Source organism: Lithobates pipiens, unplaced genomic scaffold (genome assembly GCF_037356315.1).
Source record: "Lithobates pipiens isolate NorthernLeopardFrog02 unplaced genomic scaffold, aLitPip1_a1.2 Scaffold_18, whole genome shotgun sequence".
In the NCBI taxonomy this organism is placed as follows: domain Eukaryota; kingdom Metazoa; phylum Chordata; class Amphibia; order Anura; family Ranidae; genus Lithobates; species Lithobates pipiens.
In genome coordinates this window covers 363,587,259-363,600,051 of record NW_027507758.1, presented here as the reverse complement: position 1 = coordinate 363,600,051, position 12,793 = coordinate 363,587,259, and positions in this window count along the sequence as shown.

Genomic DNA, 12,793 nt, shown 5'->3' with positions numbered 1-12,793 from the left:
AAAACATTTTTTATATATATTTTTTGGGGGTATTTATTATAGCAAAAAGTAAAAAATATTGCTTTTTTTTTCAAAATTGTCGCTCTTTTTTTGTTTATAGCACAAAAAATAAAAATCACAGAGGTGATCAAATGCCACAAAAAGAAAGCTCTATTTGTGGGAAAAAAGGATGTCAATTTTGTTTGGGAGCTACGTCGAAAGACCGTACAATTGTCAGTTAAAGCGACGCAGTGCTGAATTGCAAAAAGTGCTAAATCCACTGGGGCTGAAGGGGTTAATCTAAATCAAGCTACAGTATCTCTCCATACACACCAACAACACTACACAGGGCCACCGTGTAGGCAGCCTTATATAGTGTGGTGCGTGGGCTTAGTCTCCCTGATCCATGATTGGCCAAAGGCACCCTGCCTTTGGCCAATTATTACTCTCTTAGCAGAGGGCGTTGGGATTGGCCAAAGCATGCAGGTCAGCTGCATGCTTTGGCCAATCATCATACAGTGCCTCAGAATGTCCAGTAATGCACTGCGAGATTGCAGTGCATTATGGGACATTCTGCGGCGCTCGAATTTGCCGTCAGCGCCCCATAATGTTCGTTCTTCGGGAAACGGGTGAACACTCAATGTTCGAGTCAAACTTATGTTCGACTCCAACATCAAGGTTATCCCTAATCAGCAGCCGTTGGCATGGGCGAAAAAAGCCGAGCCGGCCAGAGCCTGCTGTTGTGCTATACACAGATACTCATTGACAGCCCTCTACCGCATGTGCAGCCGTTGCAGCATTTCCAAAGTCAAAGATAAATTTGACATTAAAGGTTGAAGATTTCACCATATACACCACCTCCTTGAGATTCAGAAATAATACCAGAGACAAATTTGGAGTTTAAAGGCACAGACAATCAATAGCAATTGATATTAGAAAAAATATATATAATTTTATTAAAGAAACATAAAAAAGAAGACAATTAGTATAAAAAAGAGCACACTAGAGCTCAGTGGTTGCTATACAAAAGAATAGATGCCTCTACATGTTTCACCACAGTCGTGTCTTCTTCTGAACCTTTGTAGGACCTTATTACATTACCACCCTTTAAGAAGGTCACGGTTCCAAGGAATCCTCAGAGCCCATCCTTCCTATTCTATTATATCGATAAGTTTTGACAAATTAATGGTCTGACATGGGTATCCTCCCCAGGATGCACACTTCATATGCTAGCAACAAACTTCAGAAAAAATGCCACCTGAACAATTCCTTTTCTGAAAGTGCCAATGTTCCCCTACTTGGCATCCACATGACACCCATGGGCCAGGGAGGATCAAAACAGCCACTCTGTCCCACAGGGAACAACCCTTTTAACTTGACCTCATGAATATGCTGGCATCAGGCTAGTCAGCCGACTAGCCTGATGCCTGCATACACATACACATGTGTATATGTATATATGTAAAAAAACTGCATATGACCACAAGAATCCCCAATGTAATTTGACCAAAATACTCTTACTTAATTACAAAATAACAATTGGGACATGTGGCGACCAACAAAAAAGTCCAGGGATGGGAGCCACAAGGTACATGATTTCCAAAACCATCTCTGGGACATAAGAATAAAAAATAGAGCATGGATGAGGGGGTCCAAAAAGTTATATGTAACAAAAGCCAACTGAAAAGCCAAACTCTGGGAGGGGAATTATTTCTTTGTGTAACAAAAACAATTTTAAAGTTGTATAATAAAATATTTTGTAATATTTTAACATGTCTACATTCTGTGGCTGTTATAGTCCATTATTGTAGGGTACGGGGGGGAGAGGGGGTCTTTCCTGGGTATTTACCTAATTTTGTTAATACATTTGCATGGTGTCTCTCCAAGTGGAAGTAAACTCCCCTATCGTTTTCAGCCAAGGAAGCTGCCATCTTTGCCTCTGTTTAATCTTCAACTGTCATGGTGCTGCACATGTGATTCGTTATGACACCAGCCATTGGATGGTTTGATAGTTTGGCTGAGAGCACAGCCAATGTGCAGTTAGCATTCCCAGAATGCCTTTTTTTTTAACTGTTTAAATCCATGGGTTTACTTCCACTTTAAGCTGAAATGGCATCTTTGACATGCTGTATCTACAAGTACAGATAAGTATCCTGCTGAATTGTACTAACTACTAAACTATTCACTCCTTCTGCATCCTTTCTAACATTGCCAGCATCATTGGTGTAATTTCCTTTGACGTAACCCTCAACAACAAACAAAATTGTATTCAAAACCCCAATTTGAACATTGATAGGATTTTACTCTTCTACAAAAGGGATCAGATGATCATCCCTATCCACCACTTACCATCACTTTTTTTATTTCACATAAATGCATTCACTTTAAGTGCATTCCCCATGACAGCAAGGAGCCTTAACCAAAGAGAAAAATTCAGCTGTTTCAACCAATCAGGATTCATTGACATTCCATATATTGTAGTACCTGAAGACTTACCAAAAATATCAGATCATTTAGTACACAGCATACCACAGATTTATATGGACTGATAAGAAAATCAATAACCCATTATTATCTCAAACAATACATCAAACTTTGACAGGCCTATATTTATTTTCAAACAGAAGATTGATAAAAAAGCCAGAAGTCTGATGAGATTTAAATGCTGCATGTGGGAGAGGGCTAATAGGGAAGAAGGGAGACTGTCATTTATCTCTCACGCTAATGCTAGATGTAGGATGCAGAAAAAAAGCCCTCAGAATAAATTGCCTAGCCTACATAGTGACTAATTTGTGTCAGAAAGTCATTAAAGAGCTGTAGATTATGGAGGGGATATAGACTTTTAATTTATGCTACAAATAAGATGAATTGATTATGTAGGACTATCAATAGGCTCTACTATACATAGGAAGGATAGTGGTAAAAGGAATTGCAGGTAATTGGTGAAAGCGCTTGAGCTTTATTTAATTTTCTTTCAAAATGGTCTCTAAGAGACACTTATTAGCTTTGTGTGTAGCCAGTAGTATACCTGATCAGCCAAGCAAATTTAATGTCGGGAAGCCTGGTAAGCAAGCAGTGATCTTACATTAAAAACATCCAGGGATCATATATGAATATAATGAATGGTAAAATAAATGGTATTTGTCTTTTATTCTGCTTGATTAAATATAAAATAGAGTTTTTCTTACCAGAACATATATTTCTTATGTAGGTTTTCCAACATTTCCATTATCATGAAAGCTGGCCATTTTCTATGAGTTATCAAAAAAATAATGTGATAGAAAAATAGATAAAATAGACCGTAGCATATACTATAATATGCCGCTAATTTATGGCCAAACAAAAGTTGAGACAAATCAGTTGATTTAGCAAATGCAAATAGACTGTACACAATCTGCAAGGAATAACTAATCAAGTGCAAGGAAAAAAAAACAACAACATTTTTGCTTGTACATGATTGGATGATAGAAATCTGTGGAGCTTCCACTTATTCACTAAGTTCTTCTTAGAACTAAGTTCTAAATTCTTGACTGCTTCCCAAAGACGTCAGCAGGACGTTCCGGCACGCAACCTCTGGCCACGTGATTACTGGAAATTGGAACACACGCCGGTTCCTGGTTACGGCAGAGTGGTGGTGAAAAGTTTCTTAGTACGGGCTATATTGGTGTCAATTGTGTACCCTTTTATGTAAGAGGCCACCACTTGTTTTATTGGTTTTAGTCCCTATATATGAAATACATTTGCTGCACTATGAGGATTTTTTCTCTCTTTGTGCTTATTCTGCTACTCTGTGAATAATTAATCGGAGGAGAAATGTTCCACCAACCTAAGTCGGGTTTTCCTGGCTAAGTGAGGAATGTTATCAAGCACTTATTGACCACTTTTAACTAAGCGGTCACTGGTGGTCTGGTAAGTGTTTAGCATCTTTACAGCTCGCTGGGTGTCACTATATGGTGTGGCATGAATTTCCAAACTGTAAGGGGCTCATGGACCTTTAGATGGTTTGGACAATGTTTTGACATTTTGCACTACCTTGATGGTACCTATTGGCTTGGTGTCACCACATGCATGTTTAATTGTTCATTTTTGTTGATTATTCATTTATGCCACTATACAAGAAAACTCCCCTAATATTTGGGACTTTTAGGGCTCTGAGGAATGTATAAACAACAAAATGTAAACAAGGAGTATTTTATTAGTATCAAAAGTTTCTTAAAATATTATATTAAAAGAGGTTACATGAACACAATAAAATACAGTTTTTTCATGTAATGTATTCGTGTAACCTCTTTTAATATAATATTTTAAGAAACGTTTGTTACTAATAAAATACTCCTTGTTTGCATTTTGTTGTTTGTACATTCCTCAGAGCCCTAAAAGTCCCAAATATTAGGGGAGTTTTCTTCTCTCAATCTACCAGGAATGTGGCCATATTTCTAGCAGAATTTGAACCTCCCTCTTTTCTCATATCCTTTATGCCACTATGGGGGGTTATTTACTAAAGGAAAATCCACTTTGCACTGCAAGTGCACTTGAAAGTGCACTGAAAGTGCATTTGGTAGTAAAGTTGCTGTAGATCCGAAGGGGACATGCAAGGAAAGTAAAAAACAGCATTTTAGCTTGCACATGATTGGATGATAAAATCAGCAGAGCTTCCACTCATTTCAGATCTACCCCTTAGATTTAGAGCGACTACACTTCCAAGTGCACTTTAAGTGCACTTTCAAGTGTACTTGCAGTGCAAAGTGGATTTGTCTTTCGTAAATATCCTCCATATGTTTATTTTTTGACACACTTTCATCAATTTATATCACATGATATATGAATTGTCATTGTTTTAATTATTTATCAGTTTTTTCTATATAATTGTTTTCATACATATTTTTACATATTTAATTTGCATTGGTTGGATTCATAGGTTCACTACTAGCGCCCCCTATATTTTATTATTTATTATTTACTTAGTTTTGGTTTCACACTAGTTGGGTGGCAGCATAGTTTTTCATTAGGTTTATTTGTGTTTTTGTTAGATATTCATTTATTGTGGCACACCGGCTTATTAAATATATACATATACCAGGGCTTATTAAGACAGGATCCAATTAACCTATCAGTATGTTTTTAGAGTGTGGGAGAAAACCCACGCAAACATTCATAAAGATAGTGTCCTGACTGGGATGCAAACTTGGGACCCTAGTGCTACATGGCAGAAGTGCTGACCACTAATCCACTGGAAGGCCACTTTTGTTATCTTCCTGCAAAAAATAAAATAAAAATAGATTTTCTTTACACAATCACTCAAAGGAATTCGTTTCTCTTACCCTCCCCTTTTACTTACATTACTGCAGAAGTGGCTGACAGGCAATACTCATCACTTCCGAATGCCTGTAACATTCTGAACTCATCAGAGAGATTACATAGTCTATACGCCCAATTCTTTTATCACTGTTTCCTGAATAGCCTATTCAGAATTGCACCTTATCAATGACTTCTGACAGAGCAATTGATATAATAATGTTGAGAAGATTTATCAAAATGAATTTTTAAATGAAAAATACAGCTGCTCTGATAGCGATAGAAATAATTTGCCTGAAATGTAGTGATCTTGTCACTTTACAGTAATTATTAAGAATTATTTATGAAATTCCAACATTGTCCTATATAATATACGATCTTTCCTTTTTAGCATAGCTCAGGTTGGAGTATGCATTGTCATTACTGATGTGATTAAATGTGAGGCAGTAGAGTGGGAATTTCCGCGAGTTGTTTTTTTCATTTGGTATAAGCAGTTCAAGGAAAGCATCACCAGTTTTTTTACATTCTCTGTCATTGCAGAGTTCGGAATTTGATAAGTAATAGGCAAATGCATTTCCTTCTTGAGTGGAACAGAAGCAATAGACTCTTCTCTCTCTCTCATTTAGCAGCTTGTTTTCCCCTGTAGCAATCTCAAGCTAATAGTTTCATTACTGCGTTTATCCTTAAAGTTCTCATAATAGATGAGTATTTGATGATTGTATTTTAAATGAGTCATAGTTTAGTCCCTTTTTATTACAGATAGGCACTAACTGATATTATAAAGCAGATAAAACATGTAGGATTTAACTGAAACATCAGAATTTTCTAAAGTAATAAGAAGATTTGTATTTGAAAAGAGCAACATTTTTACACAATATTTTTCTATGTGAAACCTTTTGATTGTTGACCTACTACTGTGTCAGAAATTGCATCTTTGATTGTTAAGATAATTCTTGTTTCTGTGGGAGGACTTAAGATGGATAATTTGGTTGTTCGATCTTTCAGCTCCTTGCATGAGGTCTAAAGTCAGGGACATGACCTGAGCCTCATGGGGCAAGTGTTTGCCAAACAAATGTTGCCAGATTAGATTTAGGTTCAGGGTCCGCTCACATTATGCATTGTGTTCACGTATGTACAGGCAAGGCGTATTGTGTTAAGAAAACTTCATTTTTAATGAGCTGACATTTCACCTAAATGTATGTATAATGAGACATTTTCTTTCTTTTTTTTTAAACAGTCTCCCTACATGCGTACATGGTGCATTGCAGTGTTGGTGCATTACCCCTACCGTAACAGTCCATTAAGGTGACATTAAAATGAATGGCACCACAATGCACCATAGTGTGGCGTGTGAGTTGGGCAACACGCCAGTGTAAATGGACCCCCAAACTTTAGGTTAACAGGCTGAATATCATGTTTGTTTCTGTCAAGTATCATAACAAGTGATTAGAGGACTGGGATTAAAACCAGATACATTTCACACTATCAATATGGAAAAGATGCTCTCGTCAATTCTCCCTCTCCTCCACATGTCCACCCCTACCGAACCTAATCTTTAACCCTGATATTCCGGATAGTTTATCCTACACCCAAATGTATCACTGGACGCAAGCTGGAATCTTCCCTCTCTGCAATATAATTCACCCCGTCACCCGTACCTTGCTATCTTTCACTGAATTACAACGAAAACACCAGATCCCAAAACATCTTTTTTATTAATTTCTGCAATTTAAACATTACTTCCATTCTCAGTCACAGACCCTGACCCTAGAAAAGCCCACTCCATTTGAACTTTTATGTTCCCAAGGCCCACACCAGATCCATCTCATATCAGACATTTATAAATTCCTCCATGATGCCCTGCCGTTGACCAATACACACCATCTATATATGCAAAAATGGTCTCAAATCTTACACCAACCTATCTCTCTTCTAACATAAAGTAAACATTTTGGATTCTGTATTTAACCTTATGGGATGCAGTAACAATTGGCTTCCTTTTTTTTTTGCAGCAGCAGCAGCAGCAGCATTGGTCATGCAGTTACTTAAATGCCGCATACATACGACCGAATTGTCCGGCGGACTTAGTCCGCCGGACCTCATTACGCCAGACAATTCCATCGTGTGTGGGCTCCAGCAGACTTTTTCATCGTAAAGTCCGGCAGACTTAGAAAGTAGTTTTGACTCAAAATTTGTCCGCCAGACTTGGCTTTCAGCGGACAATCCATTCATCAGTGTGCTAGTCCAGCGGACTAAGAATGACGCATGCTCAGAAGCAAGTACGAGAAGGAAGCTATTGGCTACTGGCTATTGAACTTCCTTTTTCTAGTCCCATCGTACGTGCTGTACGTCATCGCGTTAGAAATTGCCAGACTTTTGGAGTGTCCGTTCGTTAGAAAGTCCGGCGGATTGTTTGCCGGACTAAGGCTGCCGGACAATTCAGTCGTGTGTACGCGGCAAAAGTGTTACTAAACCCAGTAATATGAAAATAGTTAATCTGCCCCCCCCCACACCCCACAGTGCCCATAGCTTATAAATCTTCTTTTTACATTAAAATACTGCCACTATATCTTTTTGGCTGATCTGTATACTAGGGTTGTCTTAATATCACTTTTTTAAGACTGAGTACAGGTATCGATACTTTTTTTTCAAGTACTCGCCGATACTAATTACCAATACTTTTGTTTTTTATGTCATGTGACAGTTTTCAAAGCACAATACAGATTAGGTGGCACTGGCATGCAGCACTGATGAGCGCTGATAGAATTAGGTGGCACTGACAGATGGCAGGCACTGACAGATGGCAGGCAATGACAGATGGTGGGCACTGACAGGTGATGGGCACTGACAGATGGCACTGATGGCAGGCACTGACAGGTGGCAGGCACTGACAGATGGCACTGATGGTGACCACTGACAGATGGCACTAATGGTGGGCACTGACAGGTGGCAGGCACTGAAGATGACAGGCACTGATGGTGGGCACAGTCAGCTGGCACAGGCAGGTGGCTGGCACTGACAGGTGGCACAGGCAGGTGGCTGGCACTGACAGGTGGCACAAGCAAGTGGCTGGTACTGACAGGTGGCACAGGCAGGTGGCTGGCACTGACAGGTGGCTGGCACTGATGAGCGGCACTTACCGATGTACCAAGATGGGCGTCAGGATGTCCAACCGCCAACGATGACATGGAGCGTCACTTCCGCTGTTCCGCTCGCTGACTTCCGGTTGCACCGGGTCGCTTTCCCGAGCATCGGATCTGTCAACGGGAGCATTTGTGTGAGTACAAGTACTCGCACAAATGCTTGGTATTGGTCCCGATATCGATACTAGTATTGCTATTGGGATAATCCTACTGTATACCACGGTCAGGCTGGCATAGTTTTTTGGCCGATGACAGGTGGTGGATGCACAACAGGAGCTAGGAGCCAGATGATGGTGTGCTGGACTGAAGGAGTTGTAGCAGATTGGATGAGCAGGCTGTAGGCTCAGACAAGCCAGGCCAGTAATGGGTGGGCAGATCAGGAATAGACGGCAGACAGAAGAATGGTAAGGTTGTAGGGGTCAGCCCCTAGGATTACTGAACTATATTGCACTGTGTTCCATCTATAATATATACAGCCTGCTATTTCCAGTTTAGCCACAAGATGTCACTGTTGCTGCCGACCCTTCAGAGGAGAGGAAACAGGAAGTGGCAGTGAGAGAGAACTGTGAGGAGTGTGTGGGCAGCTGAGGGATTCCTGTGCGGAGCTGAGGAAAAGTCAAGTCTGCCCTGAGGAGAGGGAGACTTTGTGTGGATAAAGAGTCGCAGTATCCAGCTAAAGATCGGGCATCTCGGGCAGAGAGAGAGAGCTGTGGTGATTTTGGGCCGCATCTGTGTTCATCCATCCGTCCCAGACGGGCAAGCTGCAGCACTAGGAACTGGACTTCACCTGCCTCATGAAGGAGGCCAAGACAAGGGACCCTCCAGCTGTCTAACAAACTGTGAGTGAGCACCGGTGCTGGATTGTGATAGGGAATAGTACAGTCCCTACTGAGATAGTACGTTGTAGAAACGTGTCCCGATAAGCGGGAATCAGGCAGGACATATTAGAAGAGGGTAGCCTGTATCACTGTGCATGTGTTGGCGGGAAAGCCATTTTGTGTACCACATTCCAGTTAGCCTTACTGTAAACTACTGTGAATTGTTAATACTGTTATCCTCCTCCTCCGGCCATTATATCTCACTGTTTAATAAAACCGGTTTTTGTTTCAGCCTCCTTGTCTGCTGTCCCGTACTTGAAACCTGCATTGCGGTCTCCTATACCTCTGACCGCTACAAGTGGCGCTGCGAGCAGGATACGGTTACAGAGATGGAGGCGGCTGAAGGCAACGTACCTGATGTTGATGTGAATGCCTTAGGTAATGGTGGAACCCCTACAAGGACCCTCCCTATGGGCATGCTTTTTAACTTGTTGCCAAAATTTGATGGCCAGAACATGTCACTGTCAGACTGGGTGACGAGATTACAGAGCGTTGCTAGAATTTACAATGTCAGCCCAGAGCTACAGGTGGAAATTGCTTTGGCTGCCCTGGAGGGTGAAGCGCGGAAAACTGTTTGCTTACAACCGGAAGCTACGCGCAGTACCTTGAAAGAGATTGTGCGCTTTCTAGAAGAAATATACGGTGAAACAGCTAGTGCGGGCCACCTCCGGGCAAAGTTCTTCTACCGGGTACAGCAGGAAAATGAAGGGGTCTCACAATATGCAACGGCTCTACAGGAAGTACTGGCTGAGATACAGAAAAAAGAGGCAGACGGGATAACCGCCATGGGATCCGCAGACCGGATACTGAGGGAACAATTGATCCTGGGACTCTACAGCTCTCACCTGAGACAAGCCCTACGGGAACGAGTCAGAGTGGACCCTACACTGAATTTTCGGCAAATATTGGCTGAGGCCGTGGAGCGAAGTAAAGAAGAAATTTATGCCTCTGGAGTGATACGGACCCAGACCGCCTCCCTCGGGGTTGCGAAGAATGAAGAGGTCCTGGTTAGAGTGGTGCAGGACCTACAAAGCTCCCTGGGTCTCATGCATGAGAAGTTGACGCAAATAGAGAGACGGATGGATTTGAGCTACCCCCCTGAGGTTGCATATCTGGGGCAACAACAACCTTATCAGACTGCCTCGATGGTTCCTGCACCAGAGCATCCTTACCCACGTATTCCCACCTACCGAGTCCCTCAATATCCTCCAGTGAGCTCGGCCAGTCCAGGCCTACGGGCGCCTCCCGCACACAGACAGAGAGAACAACGCAGAGAGGCTCAGTGCTGGCGGTGTGGAGAAAAAGGACACTTCGCTAGAGAATGCCGGAGGGACCTGCCTAGACGCCCAGAGCCGGCGTTAAACTTCAGGCCCCCGCAGTAATGAGGCACACTGCGGGGGAAGTAGAGTGTCAGGCCACTCAGCACAGCTCCGAACACCTGGTTGCAGGATGTCCCACCATAAGAGCCGAGTTTGAAGGCATTCCAGTCAACTGTTTAGTGGACACCGGATCACAGGTAACGACCATGCCTGAGTCATATTTCAACCGTTACTTTCAAGCACTGGCCAAGCCAGAACAGGGGACATTGATCCGGGTCACAGCAGCTAACCAGCAACAAATCCCTGTCACAGGTGTCGTATGGATGAATGTACGTCTGTGTGGACAGGAAGTTGGAAAAAAAGGTATCCTGCTGGTCCCTGAAACCTTCAAAGAAGATGTACCGGTGATAATGGGCATGAATATCCTGCGAGAGTTGGATCAAATTATGTTCACTAAAAGGGGGCCGGGCTATTGGAAGAATGCCACTCCACACAAACCAACGCAAAAGGCATTTCAACGGTTAATCCGGTTTTGTGGGACACAGAAGAGTGTCCCAGTACATCAGTCTGTAGGAAATATTCGAGTGCCGGGAAGGGCTACCCTTACCCTCCCTCCTGATCGGGAGACTATACTGACTTTGCCCGTGGGAACCTCCCGCAACCTTGAAGGTATGGAGGTGATCATTGAGCCTGCAGGCCTGGGAGAGTTAGGTCAGGATGTCCTAGTGGCCCGGACACTGGCAGTAGTCCAAAATGGACGAGTACCCATAAGAGCTGTAAACGTTGGACAACGGGAAGTCTCTCTGGTGCCAGGAGTGGAACTGGCTCGCGTGTACCTACATCGGGGAGAAGTGCTGAGTCAGGGAGAAGTGACTCTAGCTCCGATAGGCAATTCTGCTTGGACCTTGGCAGTTACTGCAAAGCCTGCAGAGGCACCGACCCCAGAATGGAATGGGACAGTCATCTTGGAACAAATGGAGATAGATGTGAAAGCTCTAAGTCCGGATCATTTACGAGCAGTTGAAACCATGCTGTGGGAGAATCAAGCTGCGTTTGCCCGCAATGCCAATGACTTTGGTTGCACAGATGCTATCACACATGAGATACCGACGGGGGACACTCCCCCAAGCCGAGAGAGATATCGACAGATTCCACCCAAGTTGTATCAAGAGGTGAAGACATTGCTGAAACAGATGATCGATTCAGGAGTGGTTCGGGGTAGTCAAAGTCCCTGGGCAGCCCCAGTGGTGCTTGTCAAGAAGAAGGATGGCACCATTCGATTTTGTGTGGATTACCGGAGATTGAATGCGTGCACAGTGCGGGACTCATATCCTCTGCCTCGCATCGAAGAGTCCCTAACAGCCCTAGGGCGGGCTAAATACTTCTCCACCTTGGATTTAGCAAGTGGATACTGGCAGGTACCGGTGGCTGAACAAGACAAGGAAAAGACAGCATTCATACTTCCCATGGGTCTGTTTGAATTTAATAGGATGCCATTTGGGCTGTCTAATGCCCCAGGAACCTTTCAGAGGCTGATGGAAAAATGTCTGGGAGATCTAAATTTTGAAGCTACCCTGATATACTTGGATGATATTATAGTGTACTCTGCTACTTTTGAAGAACACTTGGCCCGATTAGGACAGGTACTTGAGCGACTGCGGGCCCATGGCCTGAAGATAAAGCCAAAGAAGTGTCATCTCTTCAAGAAGGAGATCGAGTACTTAGGCCATACGGTGTCCAAAGACGGGGTGCTGCCATCCCAAAATAAAGTGGCTGCCATTCAACAATGGCCGGAGCCTAGAACGCTGCGTGAGTTGAAGGCCTTCCTTGGTCTGACTGGTTACTACCGGCGGTTCATCAAAGACTATGCAAAGATAGCGGGCCCTCTGAATGAGATTTTGAGAGGAACTGCTGGGCAATCCAAGAGTCAAAGTGTTCCCTGGGGACAGAAGCAAGAGGAGGCCTTCCTGACCTTGAAAGAGGCTCTGACATCGGCCCCCATCTTGGCTTATGCTGATTTTGACAAACCATTCTTCTTATCTACTGACGGTAGTCTCTACGGACTCGGGGCAGTGTTGTCACAGATGCAGGACGGACACGAAAGAGTGATTGCCTATGCCAGTAGGTCCCTGCGGGATACGGAGCGAAACCCTCATAACTATAGTTCCTTCCGGCTAGA